General features: G+C 36.4%; 1 protein-coding gene across 17 annotated transcripts in view; it reads right to left on the bottom strand.

The window, feature by feature from the left end:
• Positions 1-14965, bottom strand: part of LOC115066575 (uncharacterized) — a 160358-nt gene that overhangs the window by 126377 nt on the left and 19016 nt on the right. For 6 of the 17 annotated variants that reach the window (XM_049446311.1, XM_049446313.1, XM_049446318.1 and 3 more), the window contains one exon: positions 9170-9493. The exons of the other annotated variants lie outside the window; for them this stretch is intronic. The gene's annotated coding sequence lies outside the window, so the exon portion shown is untranslated. The remainder of the gene's footprint in view (positions 1-9169; positions 9494-14965) is intronic. 17 annotated transcript variants of the gene reach the window in all.

The raw sequence follows: 14965 nt of genomic DNA, 5'->3' as shown, positions 1-14965 counted from the left end.
TGGGCCAATAAAGCAACCAAATGTTACGCAAACGCGATAACAAAGCAGTCAACAACAGCAGCAGCATCGTCAATTGGCTGGTTACTGTAAAATTGTTGAGGCGTTAGCGGTGCGGGCATAGGATGCCATGCTGTGAATTTAAGTCATAACAGCTGCAGGTTAATACTTAGCAGAATGTAGCGCACAGTGGGCCAAGTAGTAGAATGTGCGTGAATAAAATATTTGTTCAGATATATTATTACTTCAAACTGTCAAAGTGAAAAAATTAAACAAACGGCTGCCGAAGCCGATCTAATAGTGTTGTAGCGAGAAAAAATTCCACAGTTTCGGTAGGTTCACCATAAAGCAGCTGTTTTATGAATCCCCAAGGACATTTAGGACAGTCTACATTAGTTTTAATTAATTAAATTTAATCTAATCTAAAACTAGATATCCTTCAACTCAATTACTCAGAACCCCACACTGTGCTCTGCTATCGTTGAGCAGCTTTTCCTTACTCCCATTCTGCTGCAGTGACAGGCGAAAATAAATGGCATCACTTTGCTGGCACGAAGACCAGCACACATTGTCAGCGCAACAGCGAAAGGATCAACACCATTTCAAACTCAAGCGAACTTGCACATTTGCTCTCAAGCTCTAGCACTTACACCTAAACGAAAAATTGTATGCGGATATACGGACGTCGGACGTCGGACGTCGAGGACAATTGACGTATATTGAACGCAGTTGTGCGTGAGCACTAGCCAAATTGAATTTTAGGACGAAACTATACAGTGACGAAGGCACAACAACAAAACCATAAAGTATACGAACGACTGTTGCGGCCTCTGTGCTCACTACTTGATGTCATGAAATATGTTGTCAACAGGAGAATGTGTCCTCAACAGCTGTAGGGCGCACTAACACGCTACTTCTGACGAATAGTTCCATTGAATTGAATTGAAATTAATACATCGTGAGGGTAAATATCTATTGCGCTTCGAAACAGCTGTGCGCTCGCGATAAACTTATAAAAAATAAGAAAAAGAAACCAAGGAAATTGCCAAAAACATTTTCTCTTCAAATTTAGTTTATTGATAAATAAATAAAAATATATTAAAATGTACTACACTGGGGTGGAAGTAATATGAAAGCGAAGCTGCGCTTTCCAAAATGAAGTAAAATTGTCTGTCACAAATGCGATAAAAAATTCAATAACTTTACAACAATACATTCCACAAGGAGTGATGTGATGACGGGAGCAGCTTAACAGCGCAAGCTCCTTATTAGAGCAGCATTGGCCGGTCGAAATGATAATCCCTAAAAAGGCTAATGCACACAGCCACACAAAGCACGTGCTAGTGCTAAATTATACCCTTTATTATATTGCGAGTGTACGAAAGAAGCAAAGTAAAATTGCAGTCAAATGTGAAATGTGACGGAGCTGACCATTTCGTTGCTCAAATGGCGGACAATAAAGCGCATACATGCTCTTTCGATATTCTGATTGGTAGCATACGCAAATGAACGGAAGCTTAAGAGGGTCACTGTGCCCTGAAGCTCGTAAAATAAAATTATGTCAATGACATGTGTATGACAGTGAAAAAGGTCATTGCTTGGGTAATTTGGTAATATCTATTAGCCTCTTCATTAAATAGTATTGATACACAACGTAGAGATAGTGTTTTATGATATTACTTGGTCTTGACTGCCATTAGATTGCGGTTTATTTACAAAGTAATGTGGTTGCGTACACCTTCTCCTTTTATGATATACTTGCAGCATCTGATAGAATTGTATCTTGAAGAACATATAACAAACATACTTTTTAGAAAAAAAAAGTGGAAATCTAGATTTATTTACTAAGTTTTTTTTTTGTTATGAATCAGAGATTACAAGAAAGTATAAACTGCATCTTCGATTAGCAAGATCACTGCTCACCTCTGGTCTCTTGTCCAAAAAATTATAGTTTAATACAAGTTCACAGTTTCACTATTGTGAATATTTTAAATTATAAAAGAAAATACTTATTTTTTCCTGTATTTTTAAAACTTAGGATTTAAAACCAATTTAAGTAATTTATAGAAAACATAAAATTGAGGATTACAGCAACATTTTTAACGCGAAAAAAAAAATTCTCGCAAAAGAAGGAATTATAACACTATTGCGCATGCGTCAGATGATATGTTAGCGCAGACTTGCACCACAAGTGCTGCCCTGTTTGTTTGATCAACTGGTACAGATTGTTCGATTAGCTGAAGAGTAACACTTGGCCAATTGAAGACAACTAATATGCCTAGTTTGAAATTCTCCTATACGAATTTTAGTTAGATATTATAGGTTACAAACCGAACAGTTTGTTTGGCGATTTTTATCTGGTAAAAAAATTTAATGAACGAGTTTGCATGAAATTTAGTTTTTCCATAAAAATCATGGCTACGAAAATCGTTGGAAATGTTATAGCAGTATTTTGAGATTTTATCATGTGGAAGTTAAATGAAATGTATAATTGCTAGCCTTGCACCAAACGACCTAAATCCGCCATTACACACTAGGTGCCAGACCTTTTGACCAAATACGAAACGAGAGTCATCGATCAGCCATCACATTATCCAAATACCGCTTCGTTTCACCCCTCAGTGTATGTGCTAAGAAGTTACATGGGTTTCACGGCTTCAACATTTTTTTTTAATTATATAAATAATAGAATATTGTCCAAAATTCACAGTTGATCCGAGTAATAGTTTTCGAAATTCAGGCTTGAAAAGCTGCGCGAAAGATCAGCTTAAAACTTTTTCTCGAAAATATGTTTTCGAAATTTCTCGCAAACTACTCAACCGATCTTAATGAAAATTACACAGGATTTTTGTTTTGTTCTATTACTTAGATGAAAAGACCTTCGAGTAATGTTTACCAAAATATGCATTTCTTTGAAAAAAACGTCTACCAAAAATACGTTTAATTGTTGTTTTTTTTTCGTTTTCCTTAGATCGTAGTTTAAGGTCTTAATTAAAACTCGGTTTCTTTATTTTTTTTTTTTGATGACCCTATAAGAAGTTCTCCTGTTAACGTTCCGTTCCTAAATGGACGGAAATGGCATGAAAATTGCCGAGCTTTCAACCGCAAAAGAAATAGAACTTTTTAAATATAACTGTTTCTGGTGGCGCCACCTATTGGTGGGTATATGAAATAAAAAGTTTGATCTCTTGTTGACATTTCGTAAAAATTTTAAGACAATTGAATAACTACAATCGATGTTATCGATCAAAAAGTGACAGCAGCTTTTGGTCATCGGGCGTAAAATCCATTTTGAACAAAGAGCAAATATTAAATTTAGTTTTAAACTTGGGAAAACGTTTACTGAAACACTTCAAATGATGAAAAAAGTTTATGGTGATCAGTGCATATCCCGTAGTAATGTGCATGAGTGGTTTAAGCGATTCCAAGAAGGTCGTGAGGACCTCTGTGACGATCAGAAGTCGGTCCAAAAAAAGTCGTCTTCAGAAGTCAAAAATAAAGACAATGCTGGTTTGTTTTTACGATTCCGAAGATATTGTACACCGAGAGATCGTCCCACCTGGCCAAACGACTAATGCCGTGTTTTACCTTGGTGTTATGAAGCGTCTTTTGCCAGGCATTCGTCGTGCTCGACCATAATGCCGTGAGGCAGGGTCCTGGCGCCTGTTGCACGATAATGCGCCGTGTCATTGTCGACGCTTGTCACTGATTTTTTGACAAAAAACTCCATATTAACCATTAATAAAAATTAACCATTCAGAGAAATGACCTTAAACACTTATTTGAAATGCTATTGACCGGGCCTTTGAATAAAAAAATATAACTTTTGAAAAATATTAATTTTTTGTTGTTTTTTTTAACAGTCCTGTTTCTTTTGCGACAGACCTTGTATATTCACAAAATCTTTGCAAAATATGTATTTTTAAAATAATAGAAATTTTGAAAAAAAATTTAATTTTTTTCATGAATAAAAAAAATTGATTAATTTTTTTGATCGAAGAAATCATATGGATTTACTCCTTAAAATAAGTGAAAATATTAATCCGAGAGGAGAAAAAGAAGAAGAATTTCAATCTCAGAGATTATCATTAGAAAAATATGTATACTAGTTTAAAATCGATATGTGTTTAAATTGTACAAATATTCACCTACAACTGGTTGGTAGCAACATATCTACATACATATGTATAGGCAAGAAAACAAGTGTCGATATCATTAGCTTTCTAAGTACAATATAACCGCATATTTGTAAAATATCCAGCGTTGGAACGAAAACGCCTTTAAAATTGTCTTTACCTTGCATAATTTGCCAAGAAAAATATTTACTCAGCAGGTTTTAAGTATAGAAGAAACACGATAAATCCGCACTAATCCTTATCAGCCACTAAACACTGCCAGCAAAACTAGAAACTAGCCAACCCATATGTTGAACATGCATGCATATAAAACTTACTATACGAGCAAAGTTGTGTGTGTGTTTTGCTTTGTAAGCACATAATGCTCATTTAGTTCACTTTCTTGTGTGTGTTAAGCAAACTTTTGCTGTCCCATCCTTACTTAACATCTTTTTGGCGCCCAAATCGCCTTAGCCGATTTCAAAGACACAATTTAATTTATTTACATACTCTGGCACGCCCGAAAGTGAGAGGGAAATTTCGCCCTCAGACGAAAATTGTGCTTTCCCAAATATGTTATGCCATAAATTTATTAAATAACTGTTAAATGATAATGTCAGCATGAAAATTTGCAACTTCACTAACAAGAAAATGTGCATGTAATATTTATGTGCGCCAGCCAAACAGCTTCTAACGATTTTCATGCATAAATATTCTTCGAACTAAGCAAGGTACGACCAATACACACAAGCATGGCAGTATTTTTGCTTCTTCACGTGCTAATCTCAGTAAGACTTAATTGATTTTTAGAGTGACACACAGGCGGAAATACTTGTACCGCCTATGAAAGTTGGTGGCCTTCACTCTAAATCCTTTGCAAATTTAGCAACTACATATAAAAGATCGTGTGTTTAGTTATTAGTTGAGCTGCACAATTTAAAACCCCTCGCAGCTACATGTACCCGTTAACCGAATTTATGCTACACACAATCCACACGGTTTTCTTACATTTCCCTAGATGTGGTCTAATGCTTTTAATTTAAGTTTACCAAAACTCAGCAAAGCTTTTGTGCTTTTGTCACGAGCAAAAACGAGGGGTTGATATTGTGTGCTTGTTACTATCAGACAATAACTTTCCAAGGACAATCACAATAACACAAATCCAGCAAATTTTAGTTGCTGAACTTTGACACACGACATCGCAACAACAACACTCTCCTTTCACTCATATAAACGATGAACTAAATTCTAGCACTTAATTTTTGCTTAAGTGGCTGCAATGATATCGATGCTCTTCGACAATGCTGTCGATAAACTGGAATAGGAAATTAATAGCGTTTGGAAAAGTTTAAATTGGGTAAACGTGCAACTGACAGCTTATATTATCACGTATATTCATGTGTGTGTGAACATATGTTGGTGTTCATATAGTTGTCCGGACTTTGAAACTGAATACTGGAATAAACAAATATAAGAAAATATTTAATGGTATATGAAGCAGTTTTCACTGTATTTCTTATTTCTGAATTGTTTTTATTATCTTATCTTCTAAGTTGCTTCAAACTGGATACAGTGTGCTAAATTTTGCTAGAATCGGTTCAGCAATTTAGGAGTCCATCGCGGACAAAAAACGTCACACGTAATTTTTATATATAAAGATGATCAGCGTGACGAGCTGAGTTGGTTAAGCCTAGTTTACTTATCTGTCTGTATGTTGAGTAGTCGAAAAAATATTTTCGTCGGAACAGCCGATATCGGACAACTATAGCGTATGGTTGCCCTACAAACTGACTGATAGAAATGAAGTGTTTGCACGGAAAACTTTTTTATTTGAGCAGATACCTTCACGAAATTACACAAGGGTTAAGGGAATGATACAATCGCCGAATCTTTTGTGTTTGTGAAGTTTTTTGTTGTTTTTAATTTGAGAAACAGGGTAGCTTTTTTGATATCGCTCCAGACTTTAAAATAAGAATATGAAATAACAAAAATCTCTATTCACAGACTATGTATGAATGAATATTATGATTATGGTGCAGAACAATATTTACATACAAACATACTATATGTGTGTATATAGACAATCATACTCGTGAACTTATCAAGTTTTCAAGTATTGGCCGCTTTCAGATTACTTTCGAATTCGCACACTCACTGCAAGGATAGCATTTTATCACTAAAAAATTAAATGTCATTGAAATGCTCGGCAACGCTATCGAAACTGTTCCCCCTCAAACACAGTATTGATTTCAGAAGATTCCATGAGTCCTCACTATGATGCGCTTGTTGATTGCTTTTATTGCTATTGTTGTTTCGGTTTGACGACTGCTGGCCGAAAAGGTCAGGTGACAATCGAAGTAAGTGTAGTTTAAATGCAATTTATATGCAAATTTCCAGCTCACAGTGGCATATTTACCCGCATCCATTTGCCGTTTGGCTGTATGTGAAAGCGCACTTCGTTGGAATGGCAGATTATTGAATTTTTAGGCCCTTTAATATGTCGAGGCTATCAACTGCAACCTTCGCACACTTCCGCCCACATTTAATTGGCAGTGGGGAGGAGCGAGATTGCATGACTAAAGGTAGTTCAAAACTTAAATTGGCAATATGAATATATATTCTTTCATGTGTGCGCATTCTAGCGGCAACTTAAACAAAAAAATTTATGAAATTGTCCTTGAGCGTTTAGTGCTTAAACTAATATTATTGTTGTTAGAAGTGTGAACTCATTTTATGATGAAAAGTTAATACCAAAATGATTTTATTGCTAAAATGTGTGATAACAAGTACATAGTTACTTGAAGAAAAGAGGATTATGCAGAAGCTAACCTTAATCTTGAAAATTAATGTAAAGAAAAACACTAAATATTTCAATCTATACTAACATTAGAAAGACGAAAAATTGTATTGGTTGAATTGAACAGGCTCCGAAACTACTCAACAGAATTGAAAAATGCTTTCGCCGCTGGTATATACGTAGGTTGCCTTTAATATTTAGAAATTACAGAACAAAACACAAATTTTAATCAACGAAAATCGCTTTGTGTTTTTAAAAACATTCGCCATTAAGATCTATATGCTTTTGTATTCGTGAAAGCAATTGGCGAAGCACTTTTGCTACTCTGCTTGAGGTCTCTCCAAAACATGCCTTTCGAACGCATCAACCGCCTCTTCAAGTGTCGAGAAACGTTGACTGTCAATGTTTGAGATATCGCATTACTATAGTGAAGAGTGATCCGTTTTCGGCCATTGGTTTTTCTAATTTCTTGAAAAACAACTGGCAAACGTCGAAAGTTTTCAAAACTAATGTTGCGAAAGTGTTCGCGATTTAATTTTAATTTTGCCCGAAGTTAATATTTCAAGTTACTATAAGCAACTTAAGTAGCGGCTGTATGTCAAATGTCAGTTGTCAGATGGCAACACTAGGATTGTCAAATCGCGAAATATAAAAGGATCCTTATCAAAACGCTAATAATGTTACCCAAATTGTAAATGGCCATCAGCTCTGTTAAAATCAAGAAGGACCTCTCCAAGCTATTTGAAACCAAACAAGGTTTTAGACAGGATGATACTCTCTAGTTAATGAAGGAAAAAGTGGTAAGTGCGGCTAATCTGAACTGGCACTGTCTGTTCCAAAGTATGGACAAAGTGATCCTGTTGCCACATGGGTTGTACAAAAGGCGTGACAACGGAAAGGAAAGAGGCAACCAGTTTCGTGTTCTCGTCCTAAACCGACCCACTGTTGTAGTGTCACAAAACGAAGACTTGCATTCAAGAAAAAAATTAGTTGGAAATAAGAAGGCCGCTGATCCACTATATAAAAGTCATATGAAAACATGTCCTCCAACTTTTATAAATGTCTGTAATTACATATATAGTAGGTTTTAGCGTTATGAAAATATATTATATGTATTAACAACCTTTACGCTGTTGAAAAATCCACTGGCTCGTTCAGTTTCATTAAAAAACTCTTCAAACTTGTTAACTAAAACACTTATTATTTCAAACACTATGCTAGTGCAGCATTGTTGCTAAATTAATTGCATTTGAAAGCTTCACTTTTTTATTTATTTTTTTTTTTTATAAAACTATGAATAAGTGTGATGCAACAGCTTACAATGTTTTTCAGCTTATATAATGTAGATATGTATGGGCCTGCTTTGTGTAATTGAACCTTTCGCATTTATCACTTCCATTAACATGTGGCTGGTGACATAATTAAAAATAATAAAAGCTACCATATGCATTTAACTATTTTCGGTTGACAATTCGGTAGAAAAAATTAACACGCGGCATGAATGGAAGTAGTGCGTCAATTGTAAGCGAAACTTTAAAAGCTACGGCCATGAGCTACAAACAGGTGCTTTTGAGGGCGCAAACCTGATTGTGATTCATGTATATGAAAATTAAAGGATGGTAATATTTGAGTGAAAGCACTCGGTGGAACAAACGCCGAAAGTAACATTTGGCACAGAAAGTTTGCTTAGAATATACACATGCGTAAAAGCTGTATTTGAGAGCGATTTTAGCCAAACAAAGGCGGTTGTGTGACGGAATAAATGGAAATTTGAGTAATGTGCAAGTGGTAAAAAATAGGCCACAACTTCTGAAAAAAATAGTGCGAGGTGAATAGATGAATAAAAAAAATTTGATTGAAAGCTGATGTAAGCAATTGAAAATAAATACATTATATGTCTTTCAAGCGTTTTGTATATTGCCACAACTGAAAATATGACTTTGAAAACTCACGTAGCTGTTGTCATAGTATGTAACTCTAAACACAAGGCGGCAAACTCGAAAAGGCGCCAGTGTACTACACTGTATTACACCAGTTCGGGACTAGTTAACTGATGCCACAAACTGCGTGTCTGGGAGTGGGCAGTGCACTTTTCGGAAAGCACCCACAAAGCCGCATGTGTGCGGGTATACGCTACTTTTTACGCCTAATGCTACAACAACAATAAGCACGCACAGCACTAGCACTTATTTGCATAGCATTAAGTATACAGTTTTTAACTTTCTGCGCTAGAAAACATTAATATGCGCAGTACACTTACCCGCCCCTTATTGCTGCAGCGGCGCGGCTTGCACTTTCGTTTGAATTGAAATTTTTTTACTTCGGTTGTAAATGTGCGCTTGTGTGTATGTGTGCGTGGGCGTGTGTGCGAACCTCGTTGTTGCGGCATTCACTTGAACTCCCTGAAAGCAACGAGCCGCAGCATTTCAAGCGTTTTGTTTTTAGCATCACAATATTGAGGCTTCGGGCGCGTGTGTGCTTGCTATTTATGTTATAGTTGTTGTATTTTTACATAGCCGCGCAACTGTTGCAAAAACTAGGTTAACGAAGGCAAGCTGGCACACTTAAAAACTTTGTTGCATACCTGTGAAAGAGAGAAAGTAAAAAATAATAAAAATGAAATGTGAAATATGAAAAATGTGTTAAAATTGAGAAGAAATAGAAATGCCATTATAAATCCATAGCTTGACATATATTGTATACAAATGGCAAGGGACAAGTGCTCAAAGAAACTGTGAAAATACTATTTTTTTCTTAAAAACAAAAACAAAGTAAAAGAGTCAGCAGCAGTTGTAGAACAGCAACAATTCTTGCTGTCAAGCTTCGCTTTGATTGTTGATTTCAATAGGCAGGCATGCACCACAAGTGTTGAGCTGTAAGGTGTAAAGGTGTTGCAAATGCAACAGCGATGGTGGCAAGGAGAGGTGGTAAGCTTACATAACAACACGGGTGAAAAGTAGAAAAATTATGAAAAATAAATCTAAAAGGAAAATCGAGCAGTGATGTACAACGATGTGTGAACTACACGTGCAGGCAGCCGTTTCATGACTTCTGGAAACCGAATGCAACCACAAACAACGACCACAAAGCCCTGCGTCAGTGCTAACTCCATGTTAAGTAAAAGGAAAATATAATATATGTAATAAATAATAAATAATAAAAATATTGGACGTCCGTATGAAATATGTATAATAAAAACATTTAATTTTTCAAACGTATACGGTAATTACTACAACAATACGGAATAATTCAATTAAAAAAGAAGAGAAAACACATATGCACATTTCTTCATCTTTGTTCGTTTCGCATAGCATTCGTCGTATAAATTTAATCTATAATTTTCACTATTTAGTTTTATATAATTTACGAAAACCTTCCATTCACGAACATCAGCTCCTTCAGCACATAAAAAAAGAACACAAAAATATCAAATTTTCCTGTTCCAGGAATCGAATAACTTTTACATTCTATCAAAGTGCTTGTTATGTGCCTGTTCCGGACAACAGAATTTACATATTTTAATGTAATTTGAAAACGAAAAAATTAAACGTGTGGTTCTTCTCTGCATATCCCTTAAGTGGTGGAGAAAGTTTGGAGAGGAAGTTTTCTGTCAAGAGCTATCCACTAACTTTAGCTTCAGGATAGAAGACCCCCTAGAAGTGGCTGTACTAGTACTGTTTCGAAGTGCATTCAGAAAGGTGTGCATTAAATCCGATTGCAAAAAGGCAATGCTGGCATTGAGATCGCTGACAGTACGCTCAAGATTAGTCAAGGAGGTCTGACCACTCCACTGGCAACTGTAAACCTGATGAGCTGAGAATAAGCACCCTTACTCCAATTTCATCAGACTTAGTCGGTTAGCTGAGTAAGTGTTTTTTGGTAGCGATAGCGAGAGCTACAAATAGAAAGTTTCAAAGTTGTTTCGAAGAAAATAAGGTGGAGACATCTACAACCTTTGCTAAATAAAACCTTGGATGAAATACGGCTCCATCATTCCACTACGAAGTCCAATAAACAATCATCCTAGTGGACTGCACACGATGAACCCGCTCAAGAGGGTAGAAAACAGAACAGTTGGCTGGCAAGATTATGGCAACTATATTTTGAGATGCGCATGTAATAATTTGTATTGATTATCTTGAAAAGGGAAGGACCATCAATAGCGACTATTACATAGCATTACCGAATCGTTTGAAAAGAAAAACGGCCGCATTTGAAAAAAAAAATTGTTGTTTCACAAAGTCAATGCAGCGTGTCACAAGTCAATGAAAACTATGACAAAAATCTATAAAGTGGACTTCCAATTACTTCTGCATCCACCGTCTTTTCCAGATCTATTTCTTTTCGACTAATTCCTGTTCGCTCATTTAAAAAAAATGCTTAAATGTTACAAAAATCGTATTGTTAAGTTTGAGGGTCGCTATAACCAATGTATAACACTTAAGGGAGTATTCTACTCAAGAATTTTGAAAAATTCGATTTTTTTTAATATATTTAAAGTTTAGACCCTTAGGAACATATCCTCCAAAGAATTTTTAAAAATTAAAATTATTTTAAGAGCTACAGTTACTTTAGTGACGCAGTACCTAGCCCGGTAGGTAGGTAGACTCACTTTTATAAACGCATTTTTCTCGAAACTACTATTTTCCATACGGTACCGGCATTATCTCAAGTTCTATACAACCGATTTTCTTGAAATTTTGTGTAAACCTTCTTTATATAATCATTTATCCTTTATCTTTATATAATTCTTAATCCTTTGTTTTTAATATTAAAAAAAATCAGGAATTTCAAAAAAAAAAAACGTAAAAAATGATTTTTATTTTCAGGCAGTCGCCATTTAAAAAAAAAATGTTTTTTTGGTCTTCCTGAGGTAGGGACTATATGTAACAGCATCCTTACTGATTAAGAATTTCTTTTGATTTTTTTTTTTTACAGACCACCAGGAGAGTCATGATCAATGTCACCGGGATTTTTTACACCTGTCTCTCCCCCTCCCCCTCTAATTATTTTAATTTTTAATATTTTTTTGTAAATTTTTTTTTCTGTATTCTTACAAATCAATAAAAAGACCATAAACACCATTTTTTTAAATAAAATTCAAAAAACTGCTAAAATAAAAAATACTCTAACTTCTACATTCATCTGGCACCCCGCGAAATTTATACGTTTCTATGCAATTTGCTTTCAGGACGATATATGTATGTATGTATATAAAATAAAAGAGAGAATTCACAAACTGATAAAAGCGGGATTTTCCTCTGCACTGCCAGAACTACCAAAATACACGCCTGCGGTGAGTCAACACGGTAGTTAAACAATAACCCGCCTGCCGCGTCGACAGGACAGCAATCATAAGGAAAGACGCGCTGAGGGCGTGGCAGCATGCTATGATTAACGCGGGTACTTGCAATTTTTGCCGTCGCAACGCTGTCTCTGCCCTGCGGCGTTCGCGCACAATTAGAGCGCACATTTCAATAATACCACCCCGGTCCACGCCCGAAAAACAACGACAGGGCAGTAGCAACTTTTTAATGATGCCAACGGTTGGTAACCAATGGATGGCAGCTCCCTTTTGTTCTCATTACTTAATTTTCGCCCTCTTCTGTTCTTCTCCACTTCACGCAAAACCTGTGTCTATGTAGACGGTGTTAAACAGTTAGCGGTGTTGGTAATTGGCCGCTGCTGCTGTCAGTACTGTTGAGTGTAGCTGTCTCCACAGCCAACCCGCAACGTTGCCCACAAATGTTTTACCCAGGGATGTTTGAATTAAATCGGATTTCATGAATATTGATTGATTACGCTTACCCTGAAAAAACGGGAACTAACTAGAGGTGGGCAGGTTAAATTTGCACTAGAGCAGCACCTTGTTTAATCACTTTAAAAATATGGTCAAGACTTTTAATTTAATCATTAGTGGTTACAGGTACAGCTTATGTGAAGAAATATTCCTTTGTATCTCTTAAAGATAATTTGTATTAAAGCTTTAAAAACGTAAATGAATTAGAGATTAGTTGCTAAAAAGCTGTTAACGCCAGCTTTAAATTATATTTCCTTAATTGGGCGGACATATTTTCATTTTCATCGAACACACTTTCGAAATGAGACGTCTAGTTGTGTCACCGCAACTGCGAAAGGAAAAGTGACGTCAATCATTGGAGTAGATGGGATTTTAATAACACACAATGTCGAACAATCAATCTTCAGCAGAGCACACAACTTAGTTGTTTTATAAATTTGACCCATTTCTCAATGGCATGGGTTTAGGTTAAAATTAAACGAATTTCTAATACATCATATCAACCCACGTTTGCCACACAATTTCATTGCTACCTTCATAATTCATAAAAGGAAAATAAGTATTTTGTCAACAAAAAAGCGGAGAGGTGCACAAAACACCGAATCATCAATTTTCTTTCAAGCATTTTTTCATTAATAGTAGCAGAACCGAGATGGATGAAAGTGGGCTGCATGAAGAAAGACGGATACATTGTAAAAAACCGACGTTGTGTGACACGAAGTGGCAAGCCAAACGCCCCATGAGGATTTAATTCAATTCCCGTCTGTCTTTTCAAATAATACTCTACACTTAGTACATAGCGTGAGAGCCACCTACGCAACACCGGTTGGAGGAAATTTAGAAAAATTTAAATAAATACAAATAAGATCACTATGCCGTAGGCAATGTAGTGTGACCGCCTGCCAAGCAGCGGCAGCAAGGCACAGGCAGCCGGCGCCATGGACGATGCAACACTGAAAGTTGTAGGAACAAAAGTGGAAGGAGTAACTTGCAGGAAGTGCGTTGGCAGCTAGCGGAAGTGGCAACAAATGCCGCCAACGTCGCAGCGCTACGGCCACAGTCATCGTGCGCGCCACCGCAATGACAAAGGACGACAACACCAACAACAACGGCAACAGCAACAGCAAGAACTTAAGGCGAAACAATGGCAACAGGATTTGCCTTCACACAGTCACTTTTTCATATTTTTTCTACGTTTTTTTCGCCAGTCAGCTTTCACGTCTATTCAGCTTGCGGCTTTCTTTGTTTCACTTCCTTGATGTGCTGCTGCTTGGGTCTTTACAGCGAAATCCAAGGCATATGGCTGACAACAAGACAGCCGCAGAAAGAAACGCCGGCAAAACAACAATAACAACGGCAATATTTGTAACAGTCACAGCCATATAAATGCGTCGAGGAGTTTTTGTGTACAACTTCAACATGTATTACGCCGTTTCAGTGTCAACGTCTGTTGATAAGCAAGACTGAGTGGTTGAGTGAATGAGTGAGTGATTTCAATATATTCGTCTTCTCTTGAAATTTTGAAGGATTTTTTTGCATCAGCTCCGTTGCCTCTAAACCATCATACCGCTACGTTGCTTTCCTTAAACAGTAACTTCTTAGTGCTGTGCTTTGCTTGCGTTTATTCCCGCTCCTGCTCCTGTTACAGCTACAACTACTTGCAACACTGTATGCCAATCGTTCGTTGACTTGTACTGTTAGAATATCCGAGTTGGTTTCCTAGCTGTTTCCGTCTTCCTGTTGTAGCGCAGGCACCCAGACGGGCTGTTGAACTAAATATTTTTATATTTATTTGTTTTTGTTTTGTTCTCGCTTGTTTTGGTTTTAGGTATCCTTTCTCCCTCCTAGCGCAATTTTGTGGTGTTTATTTTTGCTCCAGCTGTTCTGCGCGGCAGCAACACCACGGTACAGAGCATTCCTTCAACATCAACAGAATCTGCATATTATTGCTAAGGCGTGTTGATGCGAATAGCTGCTGTGACAATGCGATCGAGTAAAGGGTGTTTCTCAACATAAGTGCAGTTTGTGAAAAATAATAATTGTTTTGTATTGCTAAGAAAATTATTAAGAGAATTAAAAAAGAATTGAGATAACATAGTTTATCACCACATGCTCTTAGGTATATCATATAGAACTGGTCAGTTAATTATACTCCATATCTTAGGCGGTTATAAGTAGTGTAAAGTTTATAAAAAATATGATTTTCTGATAATAATGTACAGAAATTTTAAGTCGATATCTCTAACAGTTCCGAAG

The sequence above is a fragment of the Bactrocera dorsalis genome, chromosome 1 (assembly GCF_023373825.1).
Source record: "Bactrocera dorsalis isolate Fly_Bdor chromosome 1, ASM2337382v1, whole genome shotgun sequence".
Classification (NCBI taxonomy): Eukaryota; Metazoa; Arthropoda; class Insecta; order Diptera; family Tephritidae; genus Bactrocera; species Bactrocera dorsalis.
The sequence above is the reverse complement of the archived record's forward strand: the minus strand, read 5'-3'. Positions and strand labels throughout refer to the sequence as shown.